We start from the raw sequence: 21,217 nt of genomic DNA on the forward strand, positions 1-21,217 counted from the left end.
TCCAAGCGGTTCTCCTAAGATTCCAGTTTAATTCTTCCAGGACAAATTCCAATAGAAACACTTTGAGGAATCCTAGATAAAAACCAGGGTCTGATTTAGAGGGGGTGAAGCGGCTCTGGGGAGACCAGGGCCCTTGCAAAATCTTGGATACCAAAACCAACCAGTTTCACCTTTTGCTTAAATAATGTGTATACATTCAGAACCCCCAGAAATACTTTGCCCTCGTGGAAATCCTTCACGAGTTCCTTCTGGAAATCCTTTAGGAGTTCTTCCTCTAGATTCTCCAGAAGCATCTTCTGGAAATCCTCCAGAAGTACCTTTTGGAAATCCTTCTGGAGTTCCTCCTGTTCCTTGAATACCATTTCATAAGAAACTCCTAGAGGAAATGCGGGACGGACTTCTAGAGAAATTTCAGTAAGTGGAGAAACAGGTCTTGGCAGCATTACCGGAGGATTTCCTTGAAAAAAAATCAAGAGGAACCTCTGAAAGAATTCCAGGAGGAAACCCAAGAGGAAGTTACACCTGGAATTCCCTTCTGGATCACCTCCAGAAGTCTCTTCTAAAATTCATTTATGAAGTCCTCCTGAAGATTCTACAGAAATTAATTGAAATTGCTCTTGGAATTATTCCAGGAGTTCCTTCTAGAATTCTTCCAGAAGTTCCTCCTGGAATTCCTCCAGTAGTTCTTGAAAATCCTCTAGGAGTTACATCTGAAATTTCTCCGGTAGCTGCATCCAAGATTCCTTCAAGAGTTTTTCCTGTAAATCGTTCAATATTTCCTCCTGGAATTCCTCCAGGAGTTGTTTCTCCAAGTCCTCCAGGAGTTCCACCTGGAAAACCTTCCGGAGTTCTACCTTGAAATCCTTCATTTTTTTTTTTATTTTACTGCTTCAGGAATTCCTGAAGGAACTTCTAAACGAATTCCAGTAGGAACTACTGACCGAATTCCAGGAGGAATTCCTGGAGGATTTCCAGGAGGAACTTTTGCAGAAATCCCAAGAGAATCTATTGGAAGGAATTCCAGAGGGATCTCTTGGAGGAACTTCTAGAGTAATCTTAGTGGAAATTTCTAAAGGAATCTCAGGAGGAACTTCTTGATTTTTTCCAATTCGTTCAAACAACGGGTATAGACAATTATTAATAACAACATTTCTTAATCTACACCGAAGAGCAACCACAACTAACCGACGCCTGCTTCCTACCTATCTTCCATAGCAAGCAGTCGCATACAACAATCCTCACGCGATTTCCCAGAAGAATCACTAAGGGACTTCTTGAACGAATTCTTGGCAGGCTTTCGGCAGAGTTTCTTAGAGGATTTCCTGGAGGAATTCACACGGGGTTTCCTAGAGAACACGCCAAAATACTTAATGGAGCAAAAGTTATAGGTATGGGAATTCTATCCTCCGAATTTTTGGAATTCTCCTCTTCAAGGCAATGCGAGACTTGTTCTTCTGTAATTTTCATTCTCTCATAATTCTCGCAATGGTCCTTATTCAGCCTGCTCCTATTATTCTGAAAATTCTTTATGAATATTGGGAATTCTGCATTCAGTATGCTCTTTATTGGAATAGAACAATCCTCCGGATTTATGGAAATTTTACTTTTTCTGAGTGTTGTTCTAACTAAATTCTCCTACTGGGTAATTTGGGATTGCACTCGCGGAAGTCTGGAAATCCACCTTTTAAAATTCAGTCAGATCGCCATCCAAATTCTACTTTCGAATTATTCTTTCCTCTCTCGTAGTTATGGAAATTCCTGCGAGTTTTGCGAGAACTATTCTCTCGGAATTATAGAAATTCTGATTTAGGAGTTCTGAATATTGTCACGCAATTGATGGAATTTTTGTGCTGGAATACTCCTTCCGTATTTCCTATTGGATTTCTGATTTTCTCCTGGAATGCTGAGGATTCTGTTCCTGAAGTTCTGAAAATTTGTTCTCCCGAAATTCTTGAAATTTTTCTTCCGGACGTGTGGGAATTTCGTCTCCAGATTTCTCAAAAATCTTTTCACGGATCTCTATGCATTAATTTTAATTTCAGAAGCCAGGAAAATCTCCTTTAAGAAATCTACTCCCGAAATTCAAAGAAATCGCGTTTTGAACATCTGGGAATTCTTCTAACGGAATTATGAAAATTGTCCTCTCAAAAAGCTATAGGAACTTCCTTCAAAGTTCAATGTATTTTTTTGCTGTCAGTTCATTAATTGACTAATACTTCGGTGATTCTAGAAATTAACGAGGAAATTAATCTCCTGGCTTAGAAACCTCGCAGTTAATAACTGTGTAAGTGCTTAATGAACACTAAGCTGCGAGTCGGCTCTGTCCCAATGTGGGGATGCAATGCCAATAATAAGAAGAAATTAATCTCGTACAATCTAAGAATTCCTGAAATCAACCTCTTCAAAATGTTGAAATAAAACTTCTGGCAGTTTAAAATATATCTAGAAAATCAACCAGGGTTTCTATATTACAATTGCGATCATTATCCAACAAACTAGAGAAATCTACTTATATAGACGAATACCTATCAAGTTAGATAGAGTCCTTCTCAGATATTTTCCATATACATACCTACTTATAAAATGTATGGGTAATTAATTACAAACTCGAACAATATAACAGGAACTATTTATTCCATTAATGTTATTTAGAATATTTATTTTGTATTTCACAATAAACGTTAATAATCATCTTAGCAACTTATTACCGTATTCAACGGTATTTTTCTAGCTCTTTTTCAACACGAAGCGCCGTTGTCTTGTCTCCTATTTATCAATTTTTCTGTAAATGAAGCACATAACATAAAGTATTCTTACGAAATTTAGTCTGATCAGTATTACTTACCATATTTCTCTTTAGATTTCTGTTTAAAACGGTTGAATACCCAAAATTTTGACGATTGGCCAGTCGAACATCCTAGCTTCATCCTCCAGATCATGTTTTCATATAAAATTACTAGATTTATGCTCGATTCAGTCCGGCTTGAAAGAACCCTGCGGTTTGACTTGTAATTTCGTTTACAATTCCTGGTTGACCTGGACCTGCTGGGTACATGCATCGAGGCAGAGCGGATGTTTTAAATAGGAAATCCGTATCAAAGTAATTTAAATATTACTAGAGATCGCTATTGATTAAAGTAGTCGAATCTACTGAAAAATCTATTAACAACCGAGACCGAACTGAGTTTTCAGTCAGCTGCTTTCTGTTTTGTTTCGACTTTATCACAACTACATTTACACGCATGTGTATGATACACAAAGTTTGGCTGCGTGCGCAGACTTTATTACTGGTTTGATGCTTACCGTTCGAGGTATTAACTTTAATACTGGATTAAACAAAATCCGTATTAAATCGAGTATTATCCTCGTTGGTGCTTACCGCCATTAGCACTGCTGTCATAGCAACACTTCGTTGAGTTGTTTTGCAGCAAATAGAAACAATTTACGAAAATCTGTTTTTGGCTGTTTTTTAAGCAAATGATTTGAACATTCGTTTGGGCTTATAAATACTAATTCTGTTTGTTTTTTCAGCTGAATGAAGACTGAGTGTGTAGCGTAGCAGAGGAAACCTGTGAACATTTATTTTTATACACTACGGCTATAGGACCCCTGCTAGGAACTTGGCTGATATTGTCAGATTGTAGTTTATATACCTTCGTATGGTCACAGATTGAAACCTAGGGACACCGGGAGTTCTTGCGCAGTCCTGAATGGGAAACAGCATGTACTCCAATCTGCTGGTCTGAATAGGCAGCTTCCGGGATGGGCACGAGAGTCCTCTTTTCTCAAGGGGTCTTAGGGTAAAATTCCAATAAAAACAAGTATTGGCACTTAACCTTCATAATTTATTTCATAACCGTCCGGCGCCAATGATAGACTGCACGATGATTTATTTCGTCGACATCTATAAAAGTTGGACATCTATTTTTTTATTTTTTTTTTTAAGAGGCTTGCAGCCCTAGGCTGGCTCACCTCTGAACATCTTCGCTGACTAGGCATCGAACCCCACGAGGATGTCATTGGTTAGGAATATCCAGGAAGTGCAACGGAAGCCGGTTGTAGCAGGTCGACTAACGAGATGAAATTTGCTTTAGCCTTGGGCAAACGTGGATGCTTGAGAGAGAGAATAAAACTCTGAACGCAATGTAACGGAACGGCGACGCAAAATTTTACAAAAAATATATGGGCTAACTTCAAATACTCCCGTTACCGTTACCGTTTCTTTGCTTTGCGTTTAGTTTTAATGGTTCACGAAAGCCTAGGCTAGTGTCTAGTACCTCGACAGTGAGTATCGTTGAGCATTAGGAGTATCAACATGTACAATATAAACTCAGTCGCCAGATGGATGGTGCTCGAACTCGAACAATTTTCTTTGATGAAACTCCACCAATTGGAGAATCATCCCGCATAATCATGGACCATACGTAGACCGCATCTGTTATAATTGAAGAGAATAAGTGGTATTGTAGCGATGGTCTCACTAATAGTAGTCAACTATAAATGGACAGTCTCATATAGTGTTTCAACACTAGCTCAGATGGTAAACGGCCAAACTACCATATGAGTAATGGGCGGTTAAGTATAATTAACATTTAAATCTGGTCGTTTTTTCGAACAAAATTTTCGATGTACCATACATCATTTGGTAGATGTACAATTAAAGAACTATATAATTACACATCGACAGTATGTTATGTATTAACAGTAAGTGTTGATGTAGGCTTGGTATGGTGAATCAAGCTTAAAATTGTATGCTAACAATGAAGTGAATAGTGACAATATATCTTATAACACATATGTAATTTTGACTGCATGGCATGTCGTTTTTCATTATGCGGGATGTCAAGCAATACTTTTCTTCCTTCATCCTTGAGACAATGATGTTAGTAAGCGGGGAACCAAAAAACCCGCCGTTGACCTGGGGTTAGAAGGATGGAATATGGGTGTTCGGGCTATCAACCCCCATGGACATCGCTGAACTACTCTGCTGCTAGCTGGTTGAACGATATCGGCACTGCGCAGTGAATCTCAATAATTCGACGGACGTGCGGATGGGATGAAAGAGCAATGCTACACACTATCCATTTGACCATTGCTGCTCAACGACGATCAGATCACGCAGTTTGCCATCGGTTCTATTTCTGCGGCGAAACACACTGGTGGCGACTTCAACAACAACCGATGGACGCAGTTCGGGTGGATATTCTCTTGCGCTGACCAGTATGATTACCTATCTCGCATTCATGACGTCACCGATGTCGATAATCAGAAAAAGGTGGATGGATGGGTTAATCTGATAGACATCGGTGACAGTTCCACTCCGAGCAAACGACGGGTGCGGTTTATATGATATAGAAAATACATACGCTAATTTTATTAAAAATTGAAAAATAGTTGAAGTTGAGAAATAACGTCATTTTTTCGGTTAGAAGAAGCTCAATATCGAGCGTTTTTCTGGGGGTTAATTGTTCATCCTTTGTCGATTTGGACGCAAACTTCTCCGATAGTGCTAGGGCGATTGTGTTATTCCTGAACATTTTTTGGTGGAAATCGTGCTTTCGAATCTGTTTGTGTCGGGAACTTTTAGGTTGGCTTTTGGAGCCTAGTCGCGAGTGTAGTCCTTCTTGCGACCATCGAAGGTAGGCCCCGGAGCGGGCAATGAGAGTTTGGGTTAATTGTTTTAGGATTAATTATTTTGGACAAACACTGAATCACGTTCGCTAAGTGCGCGAGCAATATGAGCTGTGACAGGAAATCGATGCGTTCACCAACCTAGCCAACCGGGGTATCGTGTCCTAATGAAGGAATAAAGCATCTTAGACTGGGCTAGACAGTTATCGAAGTGCAGGGCCGATATTTGCCAAGTGCTATAATTATTTTCATCGACCACTCTCCAGAAGGTCCCAACGATCACCCCAAGCATTGGCCTGGTTAATTCCACTTGCTGGTTGGCAAATAAGTAAGAGGTTGTTCGGTCTTCCGTAAAGTGAAAAGTCAAACCCGAAAGAATGTCCAAGGTCGTGTGGACGTCGACGCCACAGAATGATAACTCGTGTGAAGTTATTTCATAGATAGTTGTCACTGACCCATAATACTAAGCTTGAGATATTTACATATTTTCTGTAAAATGAGCTCAAGTTCAACCTAAAACGAAAAATAATAATTAGTTGAAGAGAAAATTTAAAATATCTGATCGTGCAAAGATATCAATATCACCGTCATCCACCAATGATAAACAAACAAAAATATTGATACCCATGACGACGGTGAATAATTAGAACAAATTTAAATTTTCTGCATGATTGCTTAGTTTTACTGGGTACCGCTTGGTACTGGCATATTTAGTACAGTGGAACCACAAAATGAGTACTAATTTGTTCGGACCCCAACATCTTGATTATTATATCTATGATCGTAGTAACCCAGAAAATATTTTTTAATATGGAATAATTTGCTTCTATGAGTCGATATCGAGTCATAGAACATCGACTCATGGAGGTTTAACTGTATTAAAATTAGAAAAAAAAATCTGAATCATATTGATAATATTCACATTTCTAAAAAGTGGTGATATTTCGTTGCCGCAAAACGCCTTTTAGCAGGCAGCTCTTAGGGAACAACGTACCATTAGGGTGGTTCAAAAAATCGATTTTGCTCCACAGTGCTCATCTGATTATTTACCATGTTCTGAGTGTCCTCTGAAAATTTGAGCTCATTTGGATTAAAACTGATTTAGCACAATCCGTTTCAAGTTTGCATGCAAATTAGTATGGGGAAATTTATTTTTTCAGTATACTGTTACTGACGCTTCCCTCTACGAGTACATTGTAGGATAGTTCCACTAGGGCGTTTTGCCTCGCCGAAATGTTAGATGTTTCATCAAAATATGGAACATTTCAGTTTTTCCTACATTCTTATCTATTATTTTGACACTTTTTTCGCCTAACCTACATAGTTTTATTAAGGCTATCTCAAACGTGGTAAATATTAGTGAATACCAGAAAGTCGTTTTGCCCCGGGGGGGCGTTTTGGGGCCTCTTCCCCTACAAGCCAAGACTATTGTATGAGAGTAGCAACACATTCATCCGTTACCACATATATTGATTTGGGACTAATCGCTATCTCTTAGATGGAAGCAATGCACTCTCCAATAGTCGAGATCTGTCCTGGCCACGTCCTTGCGAATGCTGAGGAAGGGGAAGGATGGTTAGTTGGACTCCTACTTAAGAAAGATGCAGAGAACTCTACGACCTTTCATAGGTGCCACGGGAGGTTTTTGGATTGTTAGTGTTGAAGGTTTAACAGTAGGAATCGTTCTGGTAGAACGTGAAACATAGAAAGAACTAAGATAGAAATACAAAGTAGGAAAGGGACGAGCCTGGAATTGAACCCACGACCTCCTGCTTATAAGGCAGAAGCGGTAGCCACTAGACCACCGAGCTCGTCTAGCCTTGCATAAAAGGTAAATTACCAAAAAAATACCAAAAATGTATATGCAGAATACTCGTGGCGTATCATGTTAAGGTATATGTTATGGCTCAAGTATTGTGCATATTAGTTTTTGGTATTATTCCTTTGGTATTTTACCTCTTACGCAGGGCTAGTTCATAACAGAGTATGGTATCAATAACAGAATTAGGTATTATTTAGCCAATTTCTCCTGCTCGGGGTGTTTGGATATCATGTGCTATTTGTAGAAATTTTACACATCTATGAGAGCCTTGGGAAATGATCACTAAAGTTGTCATTTTGTTGCAAGGCCAAATATACTGCGGCAAGAAATATTCTACGTTAAGGTGAATAGCTACGCATACTTATTCCACGTATCACAGTAAAAGCGACAATCATGTTTGTCTTTAGTTTCAAGTTTACTGCAATAAGGATTAGGATAAGGCATAGATGGCCTGCATATAAACCCCACACAGATAGAAAAAGTTGTTGAAATTTACACGGAAGTAATGCACATAAAGGGAATGCCAAAAGGAGCGTAAATTTAAACGATATTATCAGCTGAATGTATGCAATTTGTATTGCATTATGTCACTTTTTATACGAATAAGTGTCATAATGCTATGTAAATTGCATACATTTAGGGCGAACTTGTTGGAAAAGATCCATGTACGCCCAGAATAGTGTAGTTTTCTACGTCTTCATTATTTACGCGTCGATTATTTTTCTTTTTTTCTGTGCATCGCGATTCACATCGCGATAGCCGAGTGAAGTGCTATTAGCGGACAGTGACAAGTTATAAACACTTTCTCTCGCGTTACGGATTGCGATGAACCAATATGTTGTATGTGTCTTATCACGGTCATTAACGCTAAAACGGTAAAACCTTTACCTCGCCGTGATACACAGTTTTAAAATTATCGGGACGATGCTGAATGCCACATGCAATACATGTAATGATGCTCGCATTACATTAAAAATGTGGACCCTCCTTAGCCCTGCGGTAAGATGCGCGGCTACAAAGCAAGACCATGCTGAGCGTGGCAGGGTTCGATTCCCGGTACCGGTCTAGACAGTTTTCGGTTTCGAAATTGTCTCGACTTCCTGGGCATAAAAGTATCATCGTGTTAGCCTCATATGTAATATACGAATGCAGAAATGGTAACTTGGCTTGGAAACCTCGCAGTTATTAACTGTGGAAGTACTTAATGAACACTATGCGAGGCAGCAACGTCCCAGTGGGGGATATAATGCCAATGAAGAAGAAGAAGATTACATTGAAAATACCCCGATGAAGCTTTATGTGTTATCCAAATCTCAGGAGGAGGACAGTCTATTATCAAACGGTTGTGCCATGCAAAAATAAGAGGTTTCCTTTACATACACGCATTACATATAAATTGAAAATGGACTTGGCACGTTTCCAATTCAAACAGGAGTGCGTAAAGAAAACTAAAATAAATATCAGAAAACACAATTTCTACACAACAATTTAAATTCTTCTTCTAGGTATCTGGACAAATAGTGTCAGTAGGACAAAATCCCAATTCTTTCGCGCGAAAAACACATACCTCCTTACATACTGTTTTATAGTTCCCTTTTTGCAAAGTATGTTTGGACGGATGACAATAAAAGCGTCGTACCTAGTCGAAATAGAGACGCTCAAGGCTCAACATTGTTACGACTCTGAACCCATTCGCAGTGGCATTTCGTGCCCGAGTGCTTAGTTTCACCTCCGCTCGTTTCACTACCAACGAGCGTGGGATTTGGAAGTTTTCCAGCACTACTCCAAGCGAAAGTACCCCGCGGTGGTGGCGGCAACGACAAATGCCTTGCATTTCCGTTTGCCGTATTCGACACTCGGCTCAATTCACGGCGGGATTTTCTGCCTGTCTGCATGCCTGGATTTTGCTCAATATAAATAAACGTACATGCTAAACTCGTTTACAAGAATAATAGTGCCGATGGCTTGCGCGCCACCGAGTGGAGTCTTTCGGTATTCTCATAGGCCAAAAATTACGTGATGCTCCAAAAATGACTCTATGCGCCCGCTGGATTTGATTGCTGGAGGGCAGCTCACGGAATCCTGGTACATACACAGGAAAGACGTGACTCGCCCGGGTGGTCGTGCAGGCACGAAAATATTCAAATTGCTGCTGGAAAATGAAGAGGAAAAATTTAATCTGAGTTTAACGTGTTCTACACATTTAATTCGTGAGCAATGATTTCCTACAAATATTTCACTGGTTATTTATGTAAGAGTACATTTTATGGGCCATTTTATGTCTCGCTATGCTCGTTTGGTAGCACTATTTATAGCGGGTGGTGAGAGCTTAGTGAGGCGTAACAAAGAGCAGATGGGTCGCGCCAAATGGGATGGATTTGGAATGGAAGTTTTGGTGAAAATAGTAAGCTCGCATATTCTGGCTTTCCCAGGCCAGCCCATAAAACTAGGAGTAGAGCGCCCGAGGCGGCACATTGCTGAAAGGTTCATGGGTGAGATTTTGTTTTACGAGTGAGTGAGTGTTGTAATCGTACAGCCGACAGATATATGTAGGGTGCCGTACGTTATATGAGAACATTCGTCTGCTTGTGTGACCTTGTTGAAACGGAACAGTGCTGAGCTATTTCCAAGAATTTAACGCTGACAAAACCCCCTTTTATAAGGATGAATTCCATTTACGTTCCACTGCCTTGGTTGTTTACAGCAGGTGTCAACCATCGCAATTGAAAGCTTTGTTGAGGGCGTATTTATGCTACTTTATATTATACTAGCTAACCATTTTTTTCTGTTAAAGAGCTTGATGAATACTAGGTATACAAAGAAAAAAATACAAATACTAAGCTTAACCGGCAAATGGCTGCCAAAGTGATGGTTCGTTGTTAATGGGCTTATTGTCTTTTCTTAGAAACGATTATAACAGCACAAAGCGGCAAAGTCGAGTTACATACTCTTAAAAACATAATAATTGTATATATTCAATTGAATTAATATCCTTCATTATGTATATGTATTATGTATCCATATATTATATTTTGCTTTGCTAAGGGAAGTCTTGCAGGTAAAGAAGAAACCTCATAAATTATGGCAAAACATCATTCGAAAATAATAATTCATTTCATTAGGCCACCTAATGAATGATCCCATACCAAAAAGCATGTTATAGCTCATAAGTTATTGAAAAGTATAAGTTTTGGAATGTATGTGGCTAATGCAATGTATAAGTTTTTTCTTGTACATATCATTAAGCCCCTGCTTTGGCAAAAAAGTATTAGAAAACATCGTGATTGAGAAAAAAGCAACATCTTATCTTTAACAAATAAGCTTGCATTTGCTTGCTTGCAGGTTGCATTCGACGGGGAATCTTGTCCAATTGTTTCCTATTGAAAATTGCCCAGATCGGTCTTTTTATGGCCAAAATACTTTTTTTTAATCAACGTCGAGCTAAAAAGTCTAGCTAACTTTTTGGATAAGGTACACTGGGGGAAGTGGAAAAGGAAAAATCGATAGTGCATGTTTGAATTAGTGTAAAACCAGTTTAAATGATTTAAATGCGTTCAATCAAAATGGGCTATCAAAAACAGTCAATTTTGCACCAACTGTGCAGTAATCCGTACCATTTTGGCCGCTTGAAATTTATGGAAATAGATTTTAAAATTGAGAGTTCTTTTTCCACTTACCCTAGTGGGATGGGGTAAGTGGAAAACGCATGTTACCTTGACCTTCAATAGTGATGAGTAGTTACATATAACTAAAATCAATACGATAATTGCTCTGAGTATCTTTTGTGGAATAATTTCATTACCTTAACGGAATAGATCCTCAAGGAATTCTCGTAATAGCTAGGGGAGGGCTTGTTTTGCCTTCTCGAACACTAAGTGTACGTAAAATCTTTATGTTCGCCCAAAGATTAACTTTTTAAAGGAAAAATGGGACTTACAGGGTTATACACTAATCAACTTAGTATAACGAATTGAGATTATGTCTGTATGTGCGTATTTGTGTGTATGTGTGTGCGCAAAGCACGTACAAAATTATCAGCTATTAAGCACTTGTCCTTAACGAATTTGTTCGCAAAAAAAATTGCATTCAGCGGCGAAACTTGTCATGAATAAAAATTAATGTGAATTATAGAATATATTTACCTATCAGTGCTATTTTTAACTTTCTTATACATTTTTTTTCATATGTAAAACATGTCAAAGGCATCAACACCGATAGGTGGATTAATCAGGCGTTTTCTACTTTATATTAGTACAATCACCACTGGAATCACAATGATAACAAAGAAGGAACATATTAAGATTCACAGCTATCCAAATAAGCCCTAGAGAGAAGAAAAAATTGCGTAATTAGAACATTATCCACTTCCCCCGCAGTGTTTGATACCTGGGGTAAGTGTAAAATCTTTGAATTATTTCCTTTCTTGGTACAAACCACTACCAATTGAATGGGATTAATTTAATTGTATTATAATGGTCTCCTGTGATATAAATTCATTTGAAAAAGGGACAATTGGTGCAAATAAGAATTGATTTTATCAATGCAAAAATCAACTTTTCGTGAAACCTAAAATTACAGTTCATGCGTTAACCGTGTTAGTGTATGTATTATACAAATTTCAACATAGTATTAGTGTGAGCATCAAAGTATATTCTTGCATAATGTTATGATGTGGTAAAAACTGTAAAATATGTACAATTCCAATTTTTCGAGCCGATTTTTACACTTACCCCCTTTTTCCACTTCCCCCAGTGTACCTTACCTAAACTCAATCGATTTGCTCGCAACTGGTTGCATTCTACGGAGAATCTTGTCCCTTTGATTCCCAGATCAGCAAAGGCCTTAAAAATTATAGCTAAAAACATTTTTACGAAACAAACATGGCCTAAAAAGTATTCTTTTTGCACTTAACGACTTAACCTAAACCGATTTATTTGGAACAGGTAGCATTCGGGGGAATCATGTCCCGCATTGTTTCCTATTGTATTATAGGATCAGAATATATGGCCAAAATATAATATTTTCAACCCAAAACGTGCGAAAAAAGTCCAGCACACTTTTTTGGTACTTATCCTCAACCGATTTGTTCGGAGATCGAAGTATGTCGTGGTGTTCGTTGGACGTGTTTTCATCTTCGCCAAAAGTTTCTTCCGCCAAAAAAAGATTTCTAGTTAAAAAAAAAGGTTTGTAGATGATGAAAATAAAAATAATTTTCAAGCGTACCCGTTGAATGAAGACTTTCATGTAAGTGGTATCAACTATTTTTGTCCATTGCCGAGTGAAACGCCAGCCACACTTTGCCTCACGGCTTATACTTCTTCTTTTTCTTCAATGGCTCTACATTTTAACAGGAACTTGGCATGCTTTTCAACCAGGTATTCTATTAGCATTTCCTCAGTTATTATTTGAAAGCTTTTCTATGCCCGCCATTGCATGAGTATGTACAGGGGTTAGACTAGGGACGTTTCGATACTTCAAAATATCGATATTTGATTCGATACGATAATCGAATCAAAGTATCGATATCACCGATATATTGGAATGAAAATATCGATATGTCATACAACAACATATACAAAATACATATAGTTATCCAATTACTACCGTATTACCGTATTACTTCTTTACAATAATTATTAGAAATGATTTTTTTCTATTACTTAATCCAATCTGCTTCTAAAGGCTGTCAGTCCAACAATTATCGACGGCGACGTTCGTCGTAGTTTTAACCGGTATTTTCAGCATAATACTAACCTCACTATTTTCCGTTCGCCTGAAAAAAATTAACTGAGGTTTCAAGAAATTTTCTGAAATTCCACTGACAATTTTTCTGTATTTCTCTTATTATCTTATTCTTATTCTTGACAACAGAAATTCCTCTCTTCAGAGTTTCCACGGAAGTTTTTAAAATTTCAATTTAATTTTCAAAGAAACATTAGAATTTTCAGAAAATCCATTCCATTGAAACATACTTTATATAATAGTCTTGTTTGTCTGTCCGGTGACTAGCCAACCAGACGCAGCACGCGGGGAAATTCTCACAAAAAATAAAATATTTGACACTTCAATTCTTTTTTACAATCAGATGCAGAAAACAAAACCAGTGACAACCTTAGACAACCAGACACAGCATTTGATGAAAAAAAATCACAGACAACAGACGTTGATAATTTTGATTTTTTTTTAATGCATGAATTAATGAACCGTTTATAAAAAAACCAAAAACACTTGCCACGGGCGCTACTGCGTCCATAAATAAACTAGTTCTTAATAAAAAAGGAAATTCTTCTAAACTTCCACGAGAAATTATTTCTTTATTTCGCATGAAATTCCTTTGAATTTCGGCAGAAAATTATTTTCGATTTTCACGGACATTTTTCAAAATTTACGCAAAAAAATTAAAATTTTCTTCAGAAAACCCGTAAAAATATTTGAAGGAAATTAATTCTCTTTAATTCCTACGGGGCATTATTCTGAAGGAAATTTTCATACGTTTTCCAATTCTTATTTCCACAAATCTTGTCCTAATATCTAGAGTTACTTGTCATAAGACGAGTTTGTACAATCCCATTTAATTCCACCACTTAAGACATTCCACTAAAAAGCTCAAAATAATTTTCTTAATCTAGAGTTAATTTATCTAATTTATCATAGGAACACGTCAAATATATAATTGAATTCGCATAAGGCATGACAGATGTTGCAGAACGGGCGTCAATGATAAGTGTCGAGTTGCCAAAACTGTTTGTGATGGCAGCGCACACCTCACACCTTCCGCGCTACCGTGAAAAATTCTCTAACCATTGAAAATACGGAATTTCAGATCCATTTTGAAGTATTTTCTTTCACAAAATACAGTCGTGATTCGTTGGATGGAATTGAAACTTTTTAGTTGGGCCTCCGCTGGTTGGGCATGCTTCAACAAAAAAGTAATCAATCGTCAAAATGCAATGTTAATACTGAAAATGGGTCTTGGCGTCACTGGACATCATTTGTGATGTCCAACGCTAGGTGGATTAATCTGGGTTTTATATGATTTCTTCACAATCCAATTCTATCACAATTCTATACTAAGAAAAAAAAATCTGAAAACAACTAATAATGTTTATCGTCTGAGAATAAATCTAGGTTTTTGACCCTTCCTTCGGAAGTGTCTATAATTTCACTTTGTATGCGTTACGCAAATGTGTTACGTATTAATCTATCAAGAAATCTCGTGAATTATTAAATAAAATGTATGGTATTTGAAACAAATTCACTTTGATATTGAAAATATAATTATAACAAATGATATGATATGGAATTATGCCTATTTTTCTGATTTGTTTCAAAGAAACAAATGATTTTAATTGAGAAACATATAGAAGCAATCTTCTCAGAAAAGCAAAAACGTAAAAATTGAAAGGGATTTCAAAAATTTCTTGAGTGGAAGCTAGATAGCAAATGTGAGCATGATTCGAGACACTAATAGATCACTTGTATGCATGTATGTGTGCGTATGTGTGCAAATTCTGAAATTTACTGACATAAAAATCTCGCTCATTTTTAAGGTATTGAACAAGTTTAGTTTTACCAAATTAGGCATCCATAAGGCGAAATATATGTTTCGCTCAGATCAATAACTGATTTAGTTATATATAGTTATATAGTTATTCTTGCTAAACACCGCTTGAAAAAGCTTTTATTTGATTTAAATTAACATGGTGCAGCACTCATTTCAGTCATAGGCGATTGCTTATCCGCCATACCCCAAATCTCCTCGGCATACGCAATATTTTACTCAATATCTCTCTCAACATCTTACTCTTATTCTCTCTCTCGGGACGGTAGAAAATGCGACGTAAACAAAAATATGCACGTTCCACGACAACAAGATGCCAGATGGGATTATTCATAATCATTTTTATTTGGTTGAGAAGATATATTTACTCATCCAAATTTCTTCCAAACACTTAAAACAATATCTTTTCCACCTTTTGAAATCGAGAGAATTATAAATAACATGATAGCGTCAACGTATTAGACAGTTTTCCTATTAACGATGAAGGATTATCTTCATACTAAAATAAGACTTATGGCCTTTTGGCAGCACTGTACAGCTAGAAGTTCTTGGGCCGAGGTGATTTTTTGTTCGGTTTGAGGATACATTTTAAAATGTATTCCTATATGTTTATATAAAATCTAGTGATACGAAGAGATTGAAAAGATTAAAGATTGAAGTGCGTGAGTTTAGAATTATTGTGTGGTGATAAACAGCCTGAAGCAATGGTTGAATCGAGCACTGTGACGATTTTCAGGTAGGTGTTTATTTGATGATACCGTTTTGTAAAAGTGGAAAGAATCACTCCGGCTCAGTGGTGTTGCAACGAAGAGCAAAAGTTTGAAATCTACATTTTTATTTTCTATAATTGGATCGATTAGGAGTGAAATAAATGGTTGAAAAATATTGAGTATTGTGCGAGATAAATAGGAGACTTTTTTAAAATGATCAATCATAAACCTACGGCTACTGAACAGTATAAATCATTAGCTTTCTGTGCAGTGAGCCGGGAATGGGGTCCATAGGCCCAAGTAGTGATTTACCCTAGTTTTAGTTATTTTCATTATTTTCATGTAGCTCATCGAGTTATATTTCTGTTCAAATGAAAACATATTTGGTACCGTTATCGGGGGGAATTTTTCGTTTCAAAATTTTGATTTTTATTGCTGAAAACCCAGATAATTCCACTAGCGATTCCAATCGATGCACATCGCCTCAATGTAAGAGTTACTTTCCAACCTCAATGTACACAGTCCTAGAGCTCGTAACTTTCCAATGGTCAATTACAGCGTGGCCGTGGCGTGGTCTTCACGGCCATGGCAATGGGGAGGAAATGATGATGCAGTCAAGCCGAAAAAACTCAAAATCTCAAAACTCATGGATGATTCAAATCAAGCGTGAGTTGAAACGCACCCAACTCAGCACCTAAAAACTCATGGATGAGTTGAATCATCGTAAGTTTTCTTTTGTTCTCCTTCGTTAAAAACAGTGAATTGACTTGTCATAAGACGAGTTTGTACAATCTCATTGTATACTCGACACTCGACTTACGACTTACTCGACTTACGAATTACAAGTACGAGACACTGAAGACGGCCTTACTGTTGAGGTCGAAATACGTATCTGTCAAGATACAATTAAGTTGTGGAATTCAATGGGATTGTACAAACTCGTCTTATGACAAGTGAAGACATTCCACTAAAAAGCTCAAAATAATTTTAGCAATAAATTGCCTCATTGATTGAGATTTATGAGTGATTTTACCAACACTGAAGCCGAGTATACCTCTGCACGTGCCACGAGTTCATGCGGAATTTTACTGGAACTTGAGGGTTCGGTTTGATAGGAATCACGCTAAAAATGAACTACTCAAAATTGAGTCGAATCCGACTCATTTTCATTAAAAACGGGACAACTCAAAATTTGAGTAAAAGATACTACTTCAAAAAAATGATGATTTCGCGAAAGTTAAGCTTGGCCTTCCATCAATTTTCAATACGACAGATGCGAATCAAGTTTATCTATCTATCTAAGTGCATTTTACGACAAACAGACTCCTAGTTTAAGTGCAATCATCATTTTATTGAAGTAGTATCTTTTACTCAAATTTTGAGTTGTCCCGTTTTTAATGAAAATGAGTCGTATTCGACTCAATTTTGAGTAGTTCATTTTTAGCGTGATGCATTGATTATTTATAGGAACGAGCTTTCTGCTAATGTCCAATTCTAACGGAATATTAGAATAGTTAGTTGAAGGTATAAGTGGAAGATGGAAACGGTATGGACTCCTTTTCCAGTTCTAGCGATTACTAGAGCATCATAAGTAGTATAGGAAAGATACAAAGTGAGAGAATGGAACGGGCCTGTGATTAAACCCATGACCTCATGCGTATGAAGTACTTGATAGATACGCCGGGAATCTGATGTGAAAATTTGGATCGCATAGAGATTTCTATATTACAGGTGATTCGACTTTTTTGGAAAGAGACCCTAAGGGATTTTTCGGAAAAGACACAAAACCCATGCTATTTCACTGGTTCTGAGAGGAGGAGTTCTAGGTGTAAGGATGTTTGAATTCAATGTGTTTTATAGCAATATAAAATCTGTACATTACAAAAAGGACCCCTACTATCTTTTTGCCTTTCTCGTACAACAAACTTGTACTGAAAGGCTATTATTTCACTCCAATAACGAACTTTTTATAGAAGGCCTGGAGACCCATAGTGTTGTATACCAATCGACTCAGCTCGACGAACTGAGCACATGTCTGTCTGTCCGTGTGTATTAGGGTGGCTCAAATTAGTATGGGAAAAACTTTTTTAATTTTTTATTGGTTCTATTTGATGCCCTGATGCTCTGGGCAAAATTTCAGCCAAATCGGTTAACGTTTGGGCGGTGCTAAACTCTTTTGAAGCTTATATGCAAACATGTATGCAGAAACATCCAAAAACAGTGAATTGCAGTTGGACGGCACAACTTACGATGAAGAACTATGATACTCATTCAGATAATACAGAATGTTATGCAGAAAACCGCGAGAAGATTAAAGTTTGCCCGGCTAAGTTATTAGCATTTCTCTGAAGTGGGGTTTGAGCAAATTTCGTTTCTTTTACCTCTGAAAAGAAATAAATTCACCCCTACAACACTCCAGTAAAATGCTAATAGCTTTGCACAATAAACTATAATCTTCTCGCGATTTTCAGCATAACATTCTGTATTTAATTCTACACAAACTGAATGAGTATCGTGGTTCTTGATCGTAAATTGTGCCGTCCAACTGCAAATCACTGTTTTTGGATGTTTCTGCATACATTTTTCCATATAAACTTCCAACGAGTTAAGCACCGCCCAAACGTTGACCGATTTGGCTGAAAGTTTGTCCAGAGCATCAGGGCATCAAATAAAACCGAATAAGAGGGCGGCCCATCAAAAAATTGAAAAAGTGTTTTTTGAGCCACCCTAATGTGTATGTTACAATGGCAAATTCTTTAACCAGGAGGACATGTGCTTGAGCAAAAATGCAAAAAAAAAATATCCTCCTTCACTTTTTTGAAAACCGGAAACTCGAAATCATCGTGAATTAAAATGATTCTTCATCGTATCGGCTTTTCATGAAAATCCGCAACCCAATTAAGGCTCTATAAACCGTAATCAATTTGATGATGAAGATGATTTTGTTCTCATTCGCACTAATACTAATGCAATTTTAGCCAAAGTTCAATATTTCACTGCTATTCAACAACTTACCTCTGTCAACGTATATTCATGGTATTTTCATATGTATTTTTCACTCACCTAGCTAATTAAATATCAATTAATTCACTGAAAAGCGCTTAAAACTGCTTTTTTCCTAGACAAATTTTCGTATGCTAATTATACACACACCAACTCCGAACGATCGAGACACACACATACACATGCACTCAGTTTTTCACTTGTTCTTTTCTCGCCGTTTTCTTGATTTTATCACAACTAAACATAATTCACTACCTAACTTTCACTTTTGTCTTTGATGTTGAACATCAATTTCTTCACTTCATGTCAAAAAACCAACGAAAACTGCTTTAAAAAATTTGAAGTGAGAGACAAATTTGGCGGCCGTATTGTGTACAGGATTGCCACATATGCAGATTTTTCTGTATTTTACAGATTTTTGAGGTAAGGCTGTGACCAAGAATCTGTATATACAGATATACAGATTTTTGAAAAATTTACAGATTTTACAGATTTCTTGAGGATTTTAGTACCGAAAATTATTGTTAATTACTTTTAAGCTACTCTAAAAAGATCTTATGAAGAGCCATTTTGAGATTGACTAAATTTCTATTTAAAAATACAGAACATGTGGTCTTTGTTAGGTTTTATTCTTAATTGGTAATTTATTCAGTTCAATGATTTTGAAATTAAATTAGATTATGTTTCGGAAAATGTTCAGATTATATTTTAATACATACAGTCACTCTCAAAATTGAGCGTACAGCATGGATTAGATGAATATATTAGAAAATTCCTAAGGAAATTTGATTGTTGGCTCGGTTGTTTTTAATGCATTTCAATATTCATCCCTTCCTTCAATGTATGCGTACATAAAATGGTTGAAATTTTTTCTTTAAAGTTCATTTATTTGAAAATAATCTCAAAATACGCCTGTTAGATGTGACAAAATTGAGCGTACACCGATTTTTTTTCTATCAAATTTCTTATTATAAACACGATTAATGTATTTTAATATTGTTTTTTCATGATTATATTTATAATAATAAACATCCGCTACTTAAAGATTCAATATTTTGAAATTAAACCATGTTTTGGTCAAAATGGCGAACAAGTGAGATGTATAAACAATGCTATTTAACAATTCAATGCTGCTGGGCAAAATAAATGCTTTAAGATATGGATTTCACCGGCATCGTGTCTTATATATGATAGATAATCGAAATCGAGCGAGACATACGATAAATTTGAGAAAATTCAGTCGGTAAATGATGAAAACAGATGTAAACATACAGAGAAAACGACAAATTTTGGGAATGGCATATTTCAAATTAAATATAACTTTTTTTTAAAAGTCGATGTATAGGTAGCTTATAAGCTCAGGACACTCATGAATTATAATATAAATAAAAGAGCAGCACACGGATACATTATAAGATGTCATTTTATATTTGAAGACTCAGTCACCGTAAGATGAAATATGGTTGAATCATTTCAATTCACCAAGATATCATTGAATAAGCTGCCGAACTCTTAAAAAATCAGAAGGGTTATATACAAGATACGACCGCCCGACGTAAACTACGTAAAGCATGTCATAAGATAATAATTAATTTGCTTAGAACTTAGAGTGATTGAAATTTTGACTTTTTCGCTCCCCTGCTTGAACGATAACATTTGCTGTTTCGATGAACCTCCTAAATTTTCAACCGAATTGGTTGTAATTTAACTGAGTACGAGCAGTTTCAAGTTTGTATGGAAATCGCCCCATATGTGAAAGATCGTTTCGTGAGGCGGCTTATTAACTATTTAGGGGGATATCCCCCAGCGCAGGACACCTCCCAATACCGGACACTTCTTAAAACGATACTTGCAGAGCTCCCTCCTTCAGCTTATTAAGTACAAAAGGAAGCTATTTAAAAGGCTTTTAACGGCATGAGATATCAGATCTTCATGTAAGCTTTGTACAAAATATGAAATTGAATAAAAATGTTTAAAATTTTGATGTTTCGCGTTATTTAAGAAGGTTTGAACCAATAATGTTAAAATCAATCTAATGCATTCTGATTATGTGAAGATGGTCCATATTAGCCATATTTTAAATAATGATGATGATTTGTTAGATGTGCCATGTAATTGTGGTGTTCGGACATTGAGATTTTTCATAGCCATTTTTTACACCTGTTTTGTTACACTTACTTCAATTCAATTGTTTCTTCTTGCTGAGAAAGCCACAGAAATTAGCAGAAACAAAGAGGACATTCAAAAAGGTGAGAATTTGGATTAGGATGTAAAAAATTTAGCTGAAGAGTCAAATAAGCTCTACTAACAATTTTTAATATTTACAGCTTGAAGCACGTGAAAAATATGATTATTCTGAATGATGTCTTTACTCATGTAACAGGAACTTAGTCACATTTGAACAATATTTGAACATTTGATGCAATAGTGTCCGGTACTAGGAGACATTTTTCTGAACCGTGAAATTTTTCTCCAAAATTCATCGTCGTA

General features: G+C 36.7%; 1 protein-coding gene and 1 long non-coding RNA gene across 7 annotated transcripts in view; one reads left to right on the top strand and one right to left on the bottom strand.

Annotated features, from left to right (window-relative positions):
• Nucleotides 1-21,217, top strand: part of LOC134224273 (ras-specific guanine nucleotide-releasing factor 2-like) — a 509,452-nt gene that overhangs the window by 419,151 nt on the left and 69,084 nt on the right. The gene's annotated exons all lie outside the window — the stretch shown is intronic.
• Nucleotides 2,616-3,297, bottom strand: LOC134225318 (uncharacterized). The gene is made up of 2 exons (XR_009983217.1): nucleotides 2,846-3,297; nucleotides 2,616-2,782 (listed from the first exon to the last, which is right to left on the bottom strand). It is a non-coding gene; the product is annotated as an uncharacterized LOC134225318 (long non-coding RNA).

The sequence above is a fragment of the Armigeres subalbatus genome, chromosome 3 (genome assembly GCF_024139115.2).
Source record: "Armigeres subalbatus isolate Guangzhou_Male chromosome 3, GZ_Asu_2, whole genome shotgun sequence".
Taxonomy (NCBI): Eukaryota; Metazoa; Arthropoda; class Insecta; order Diptera; family Culicidae; genus Armigeres; species Armigeres subalbatus.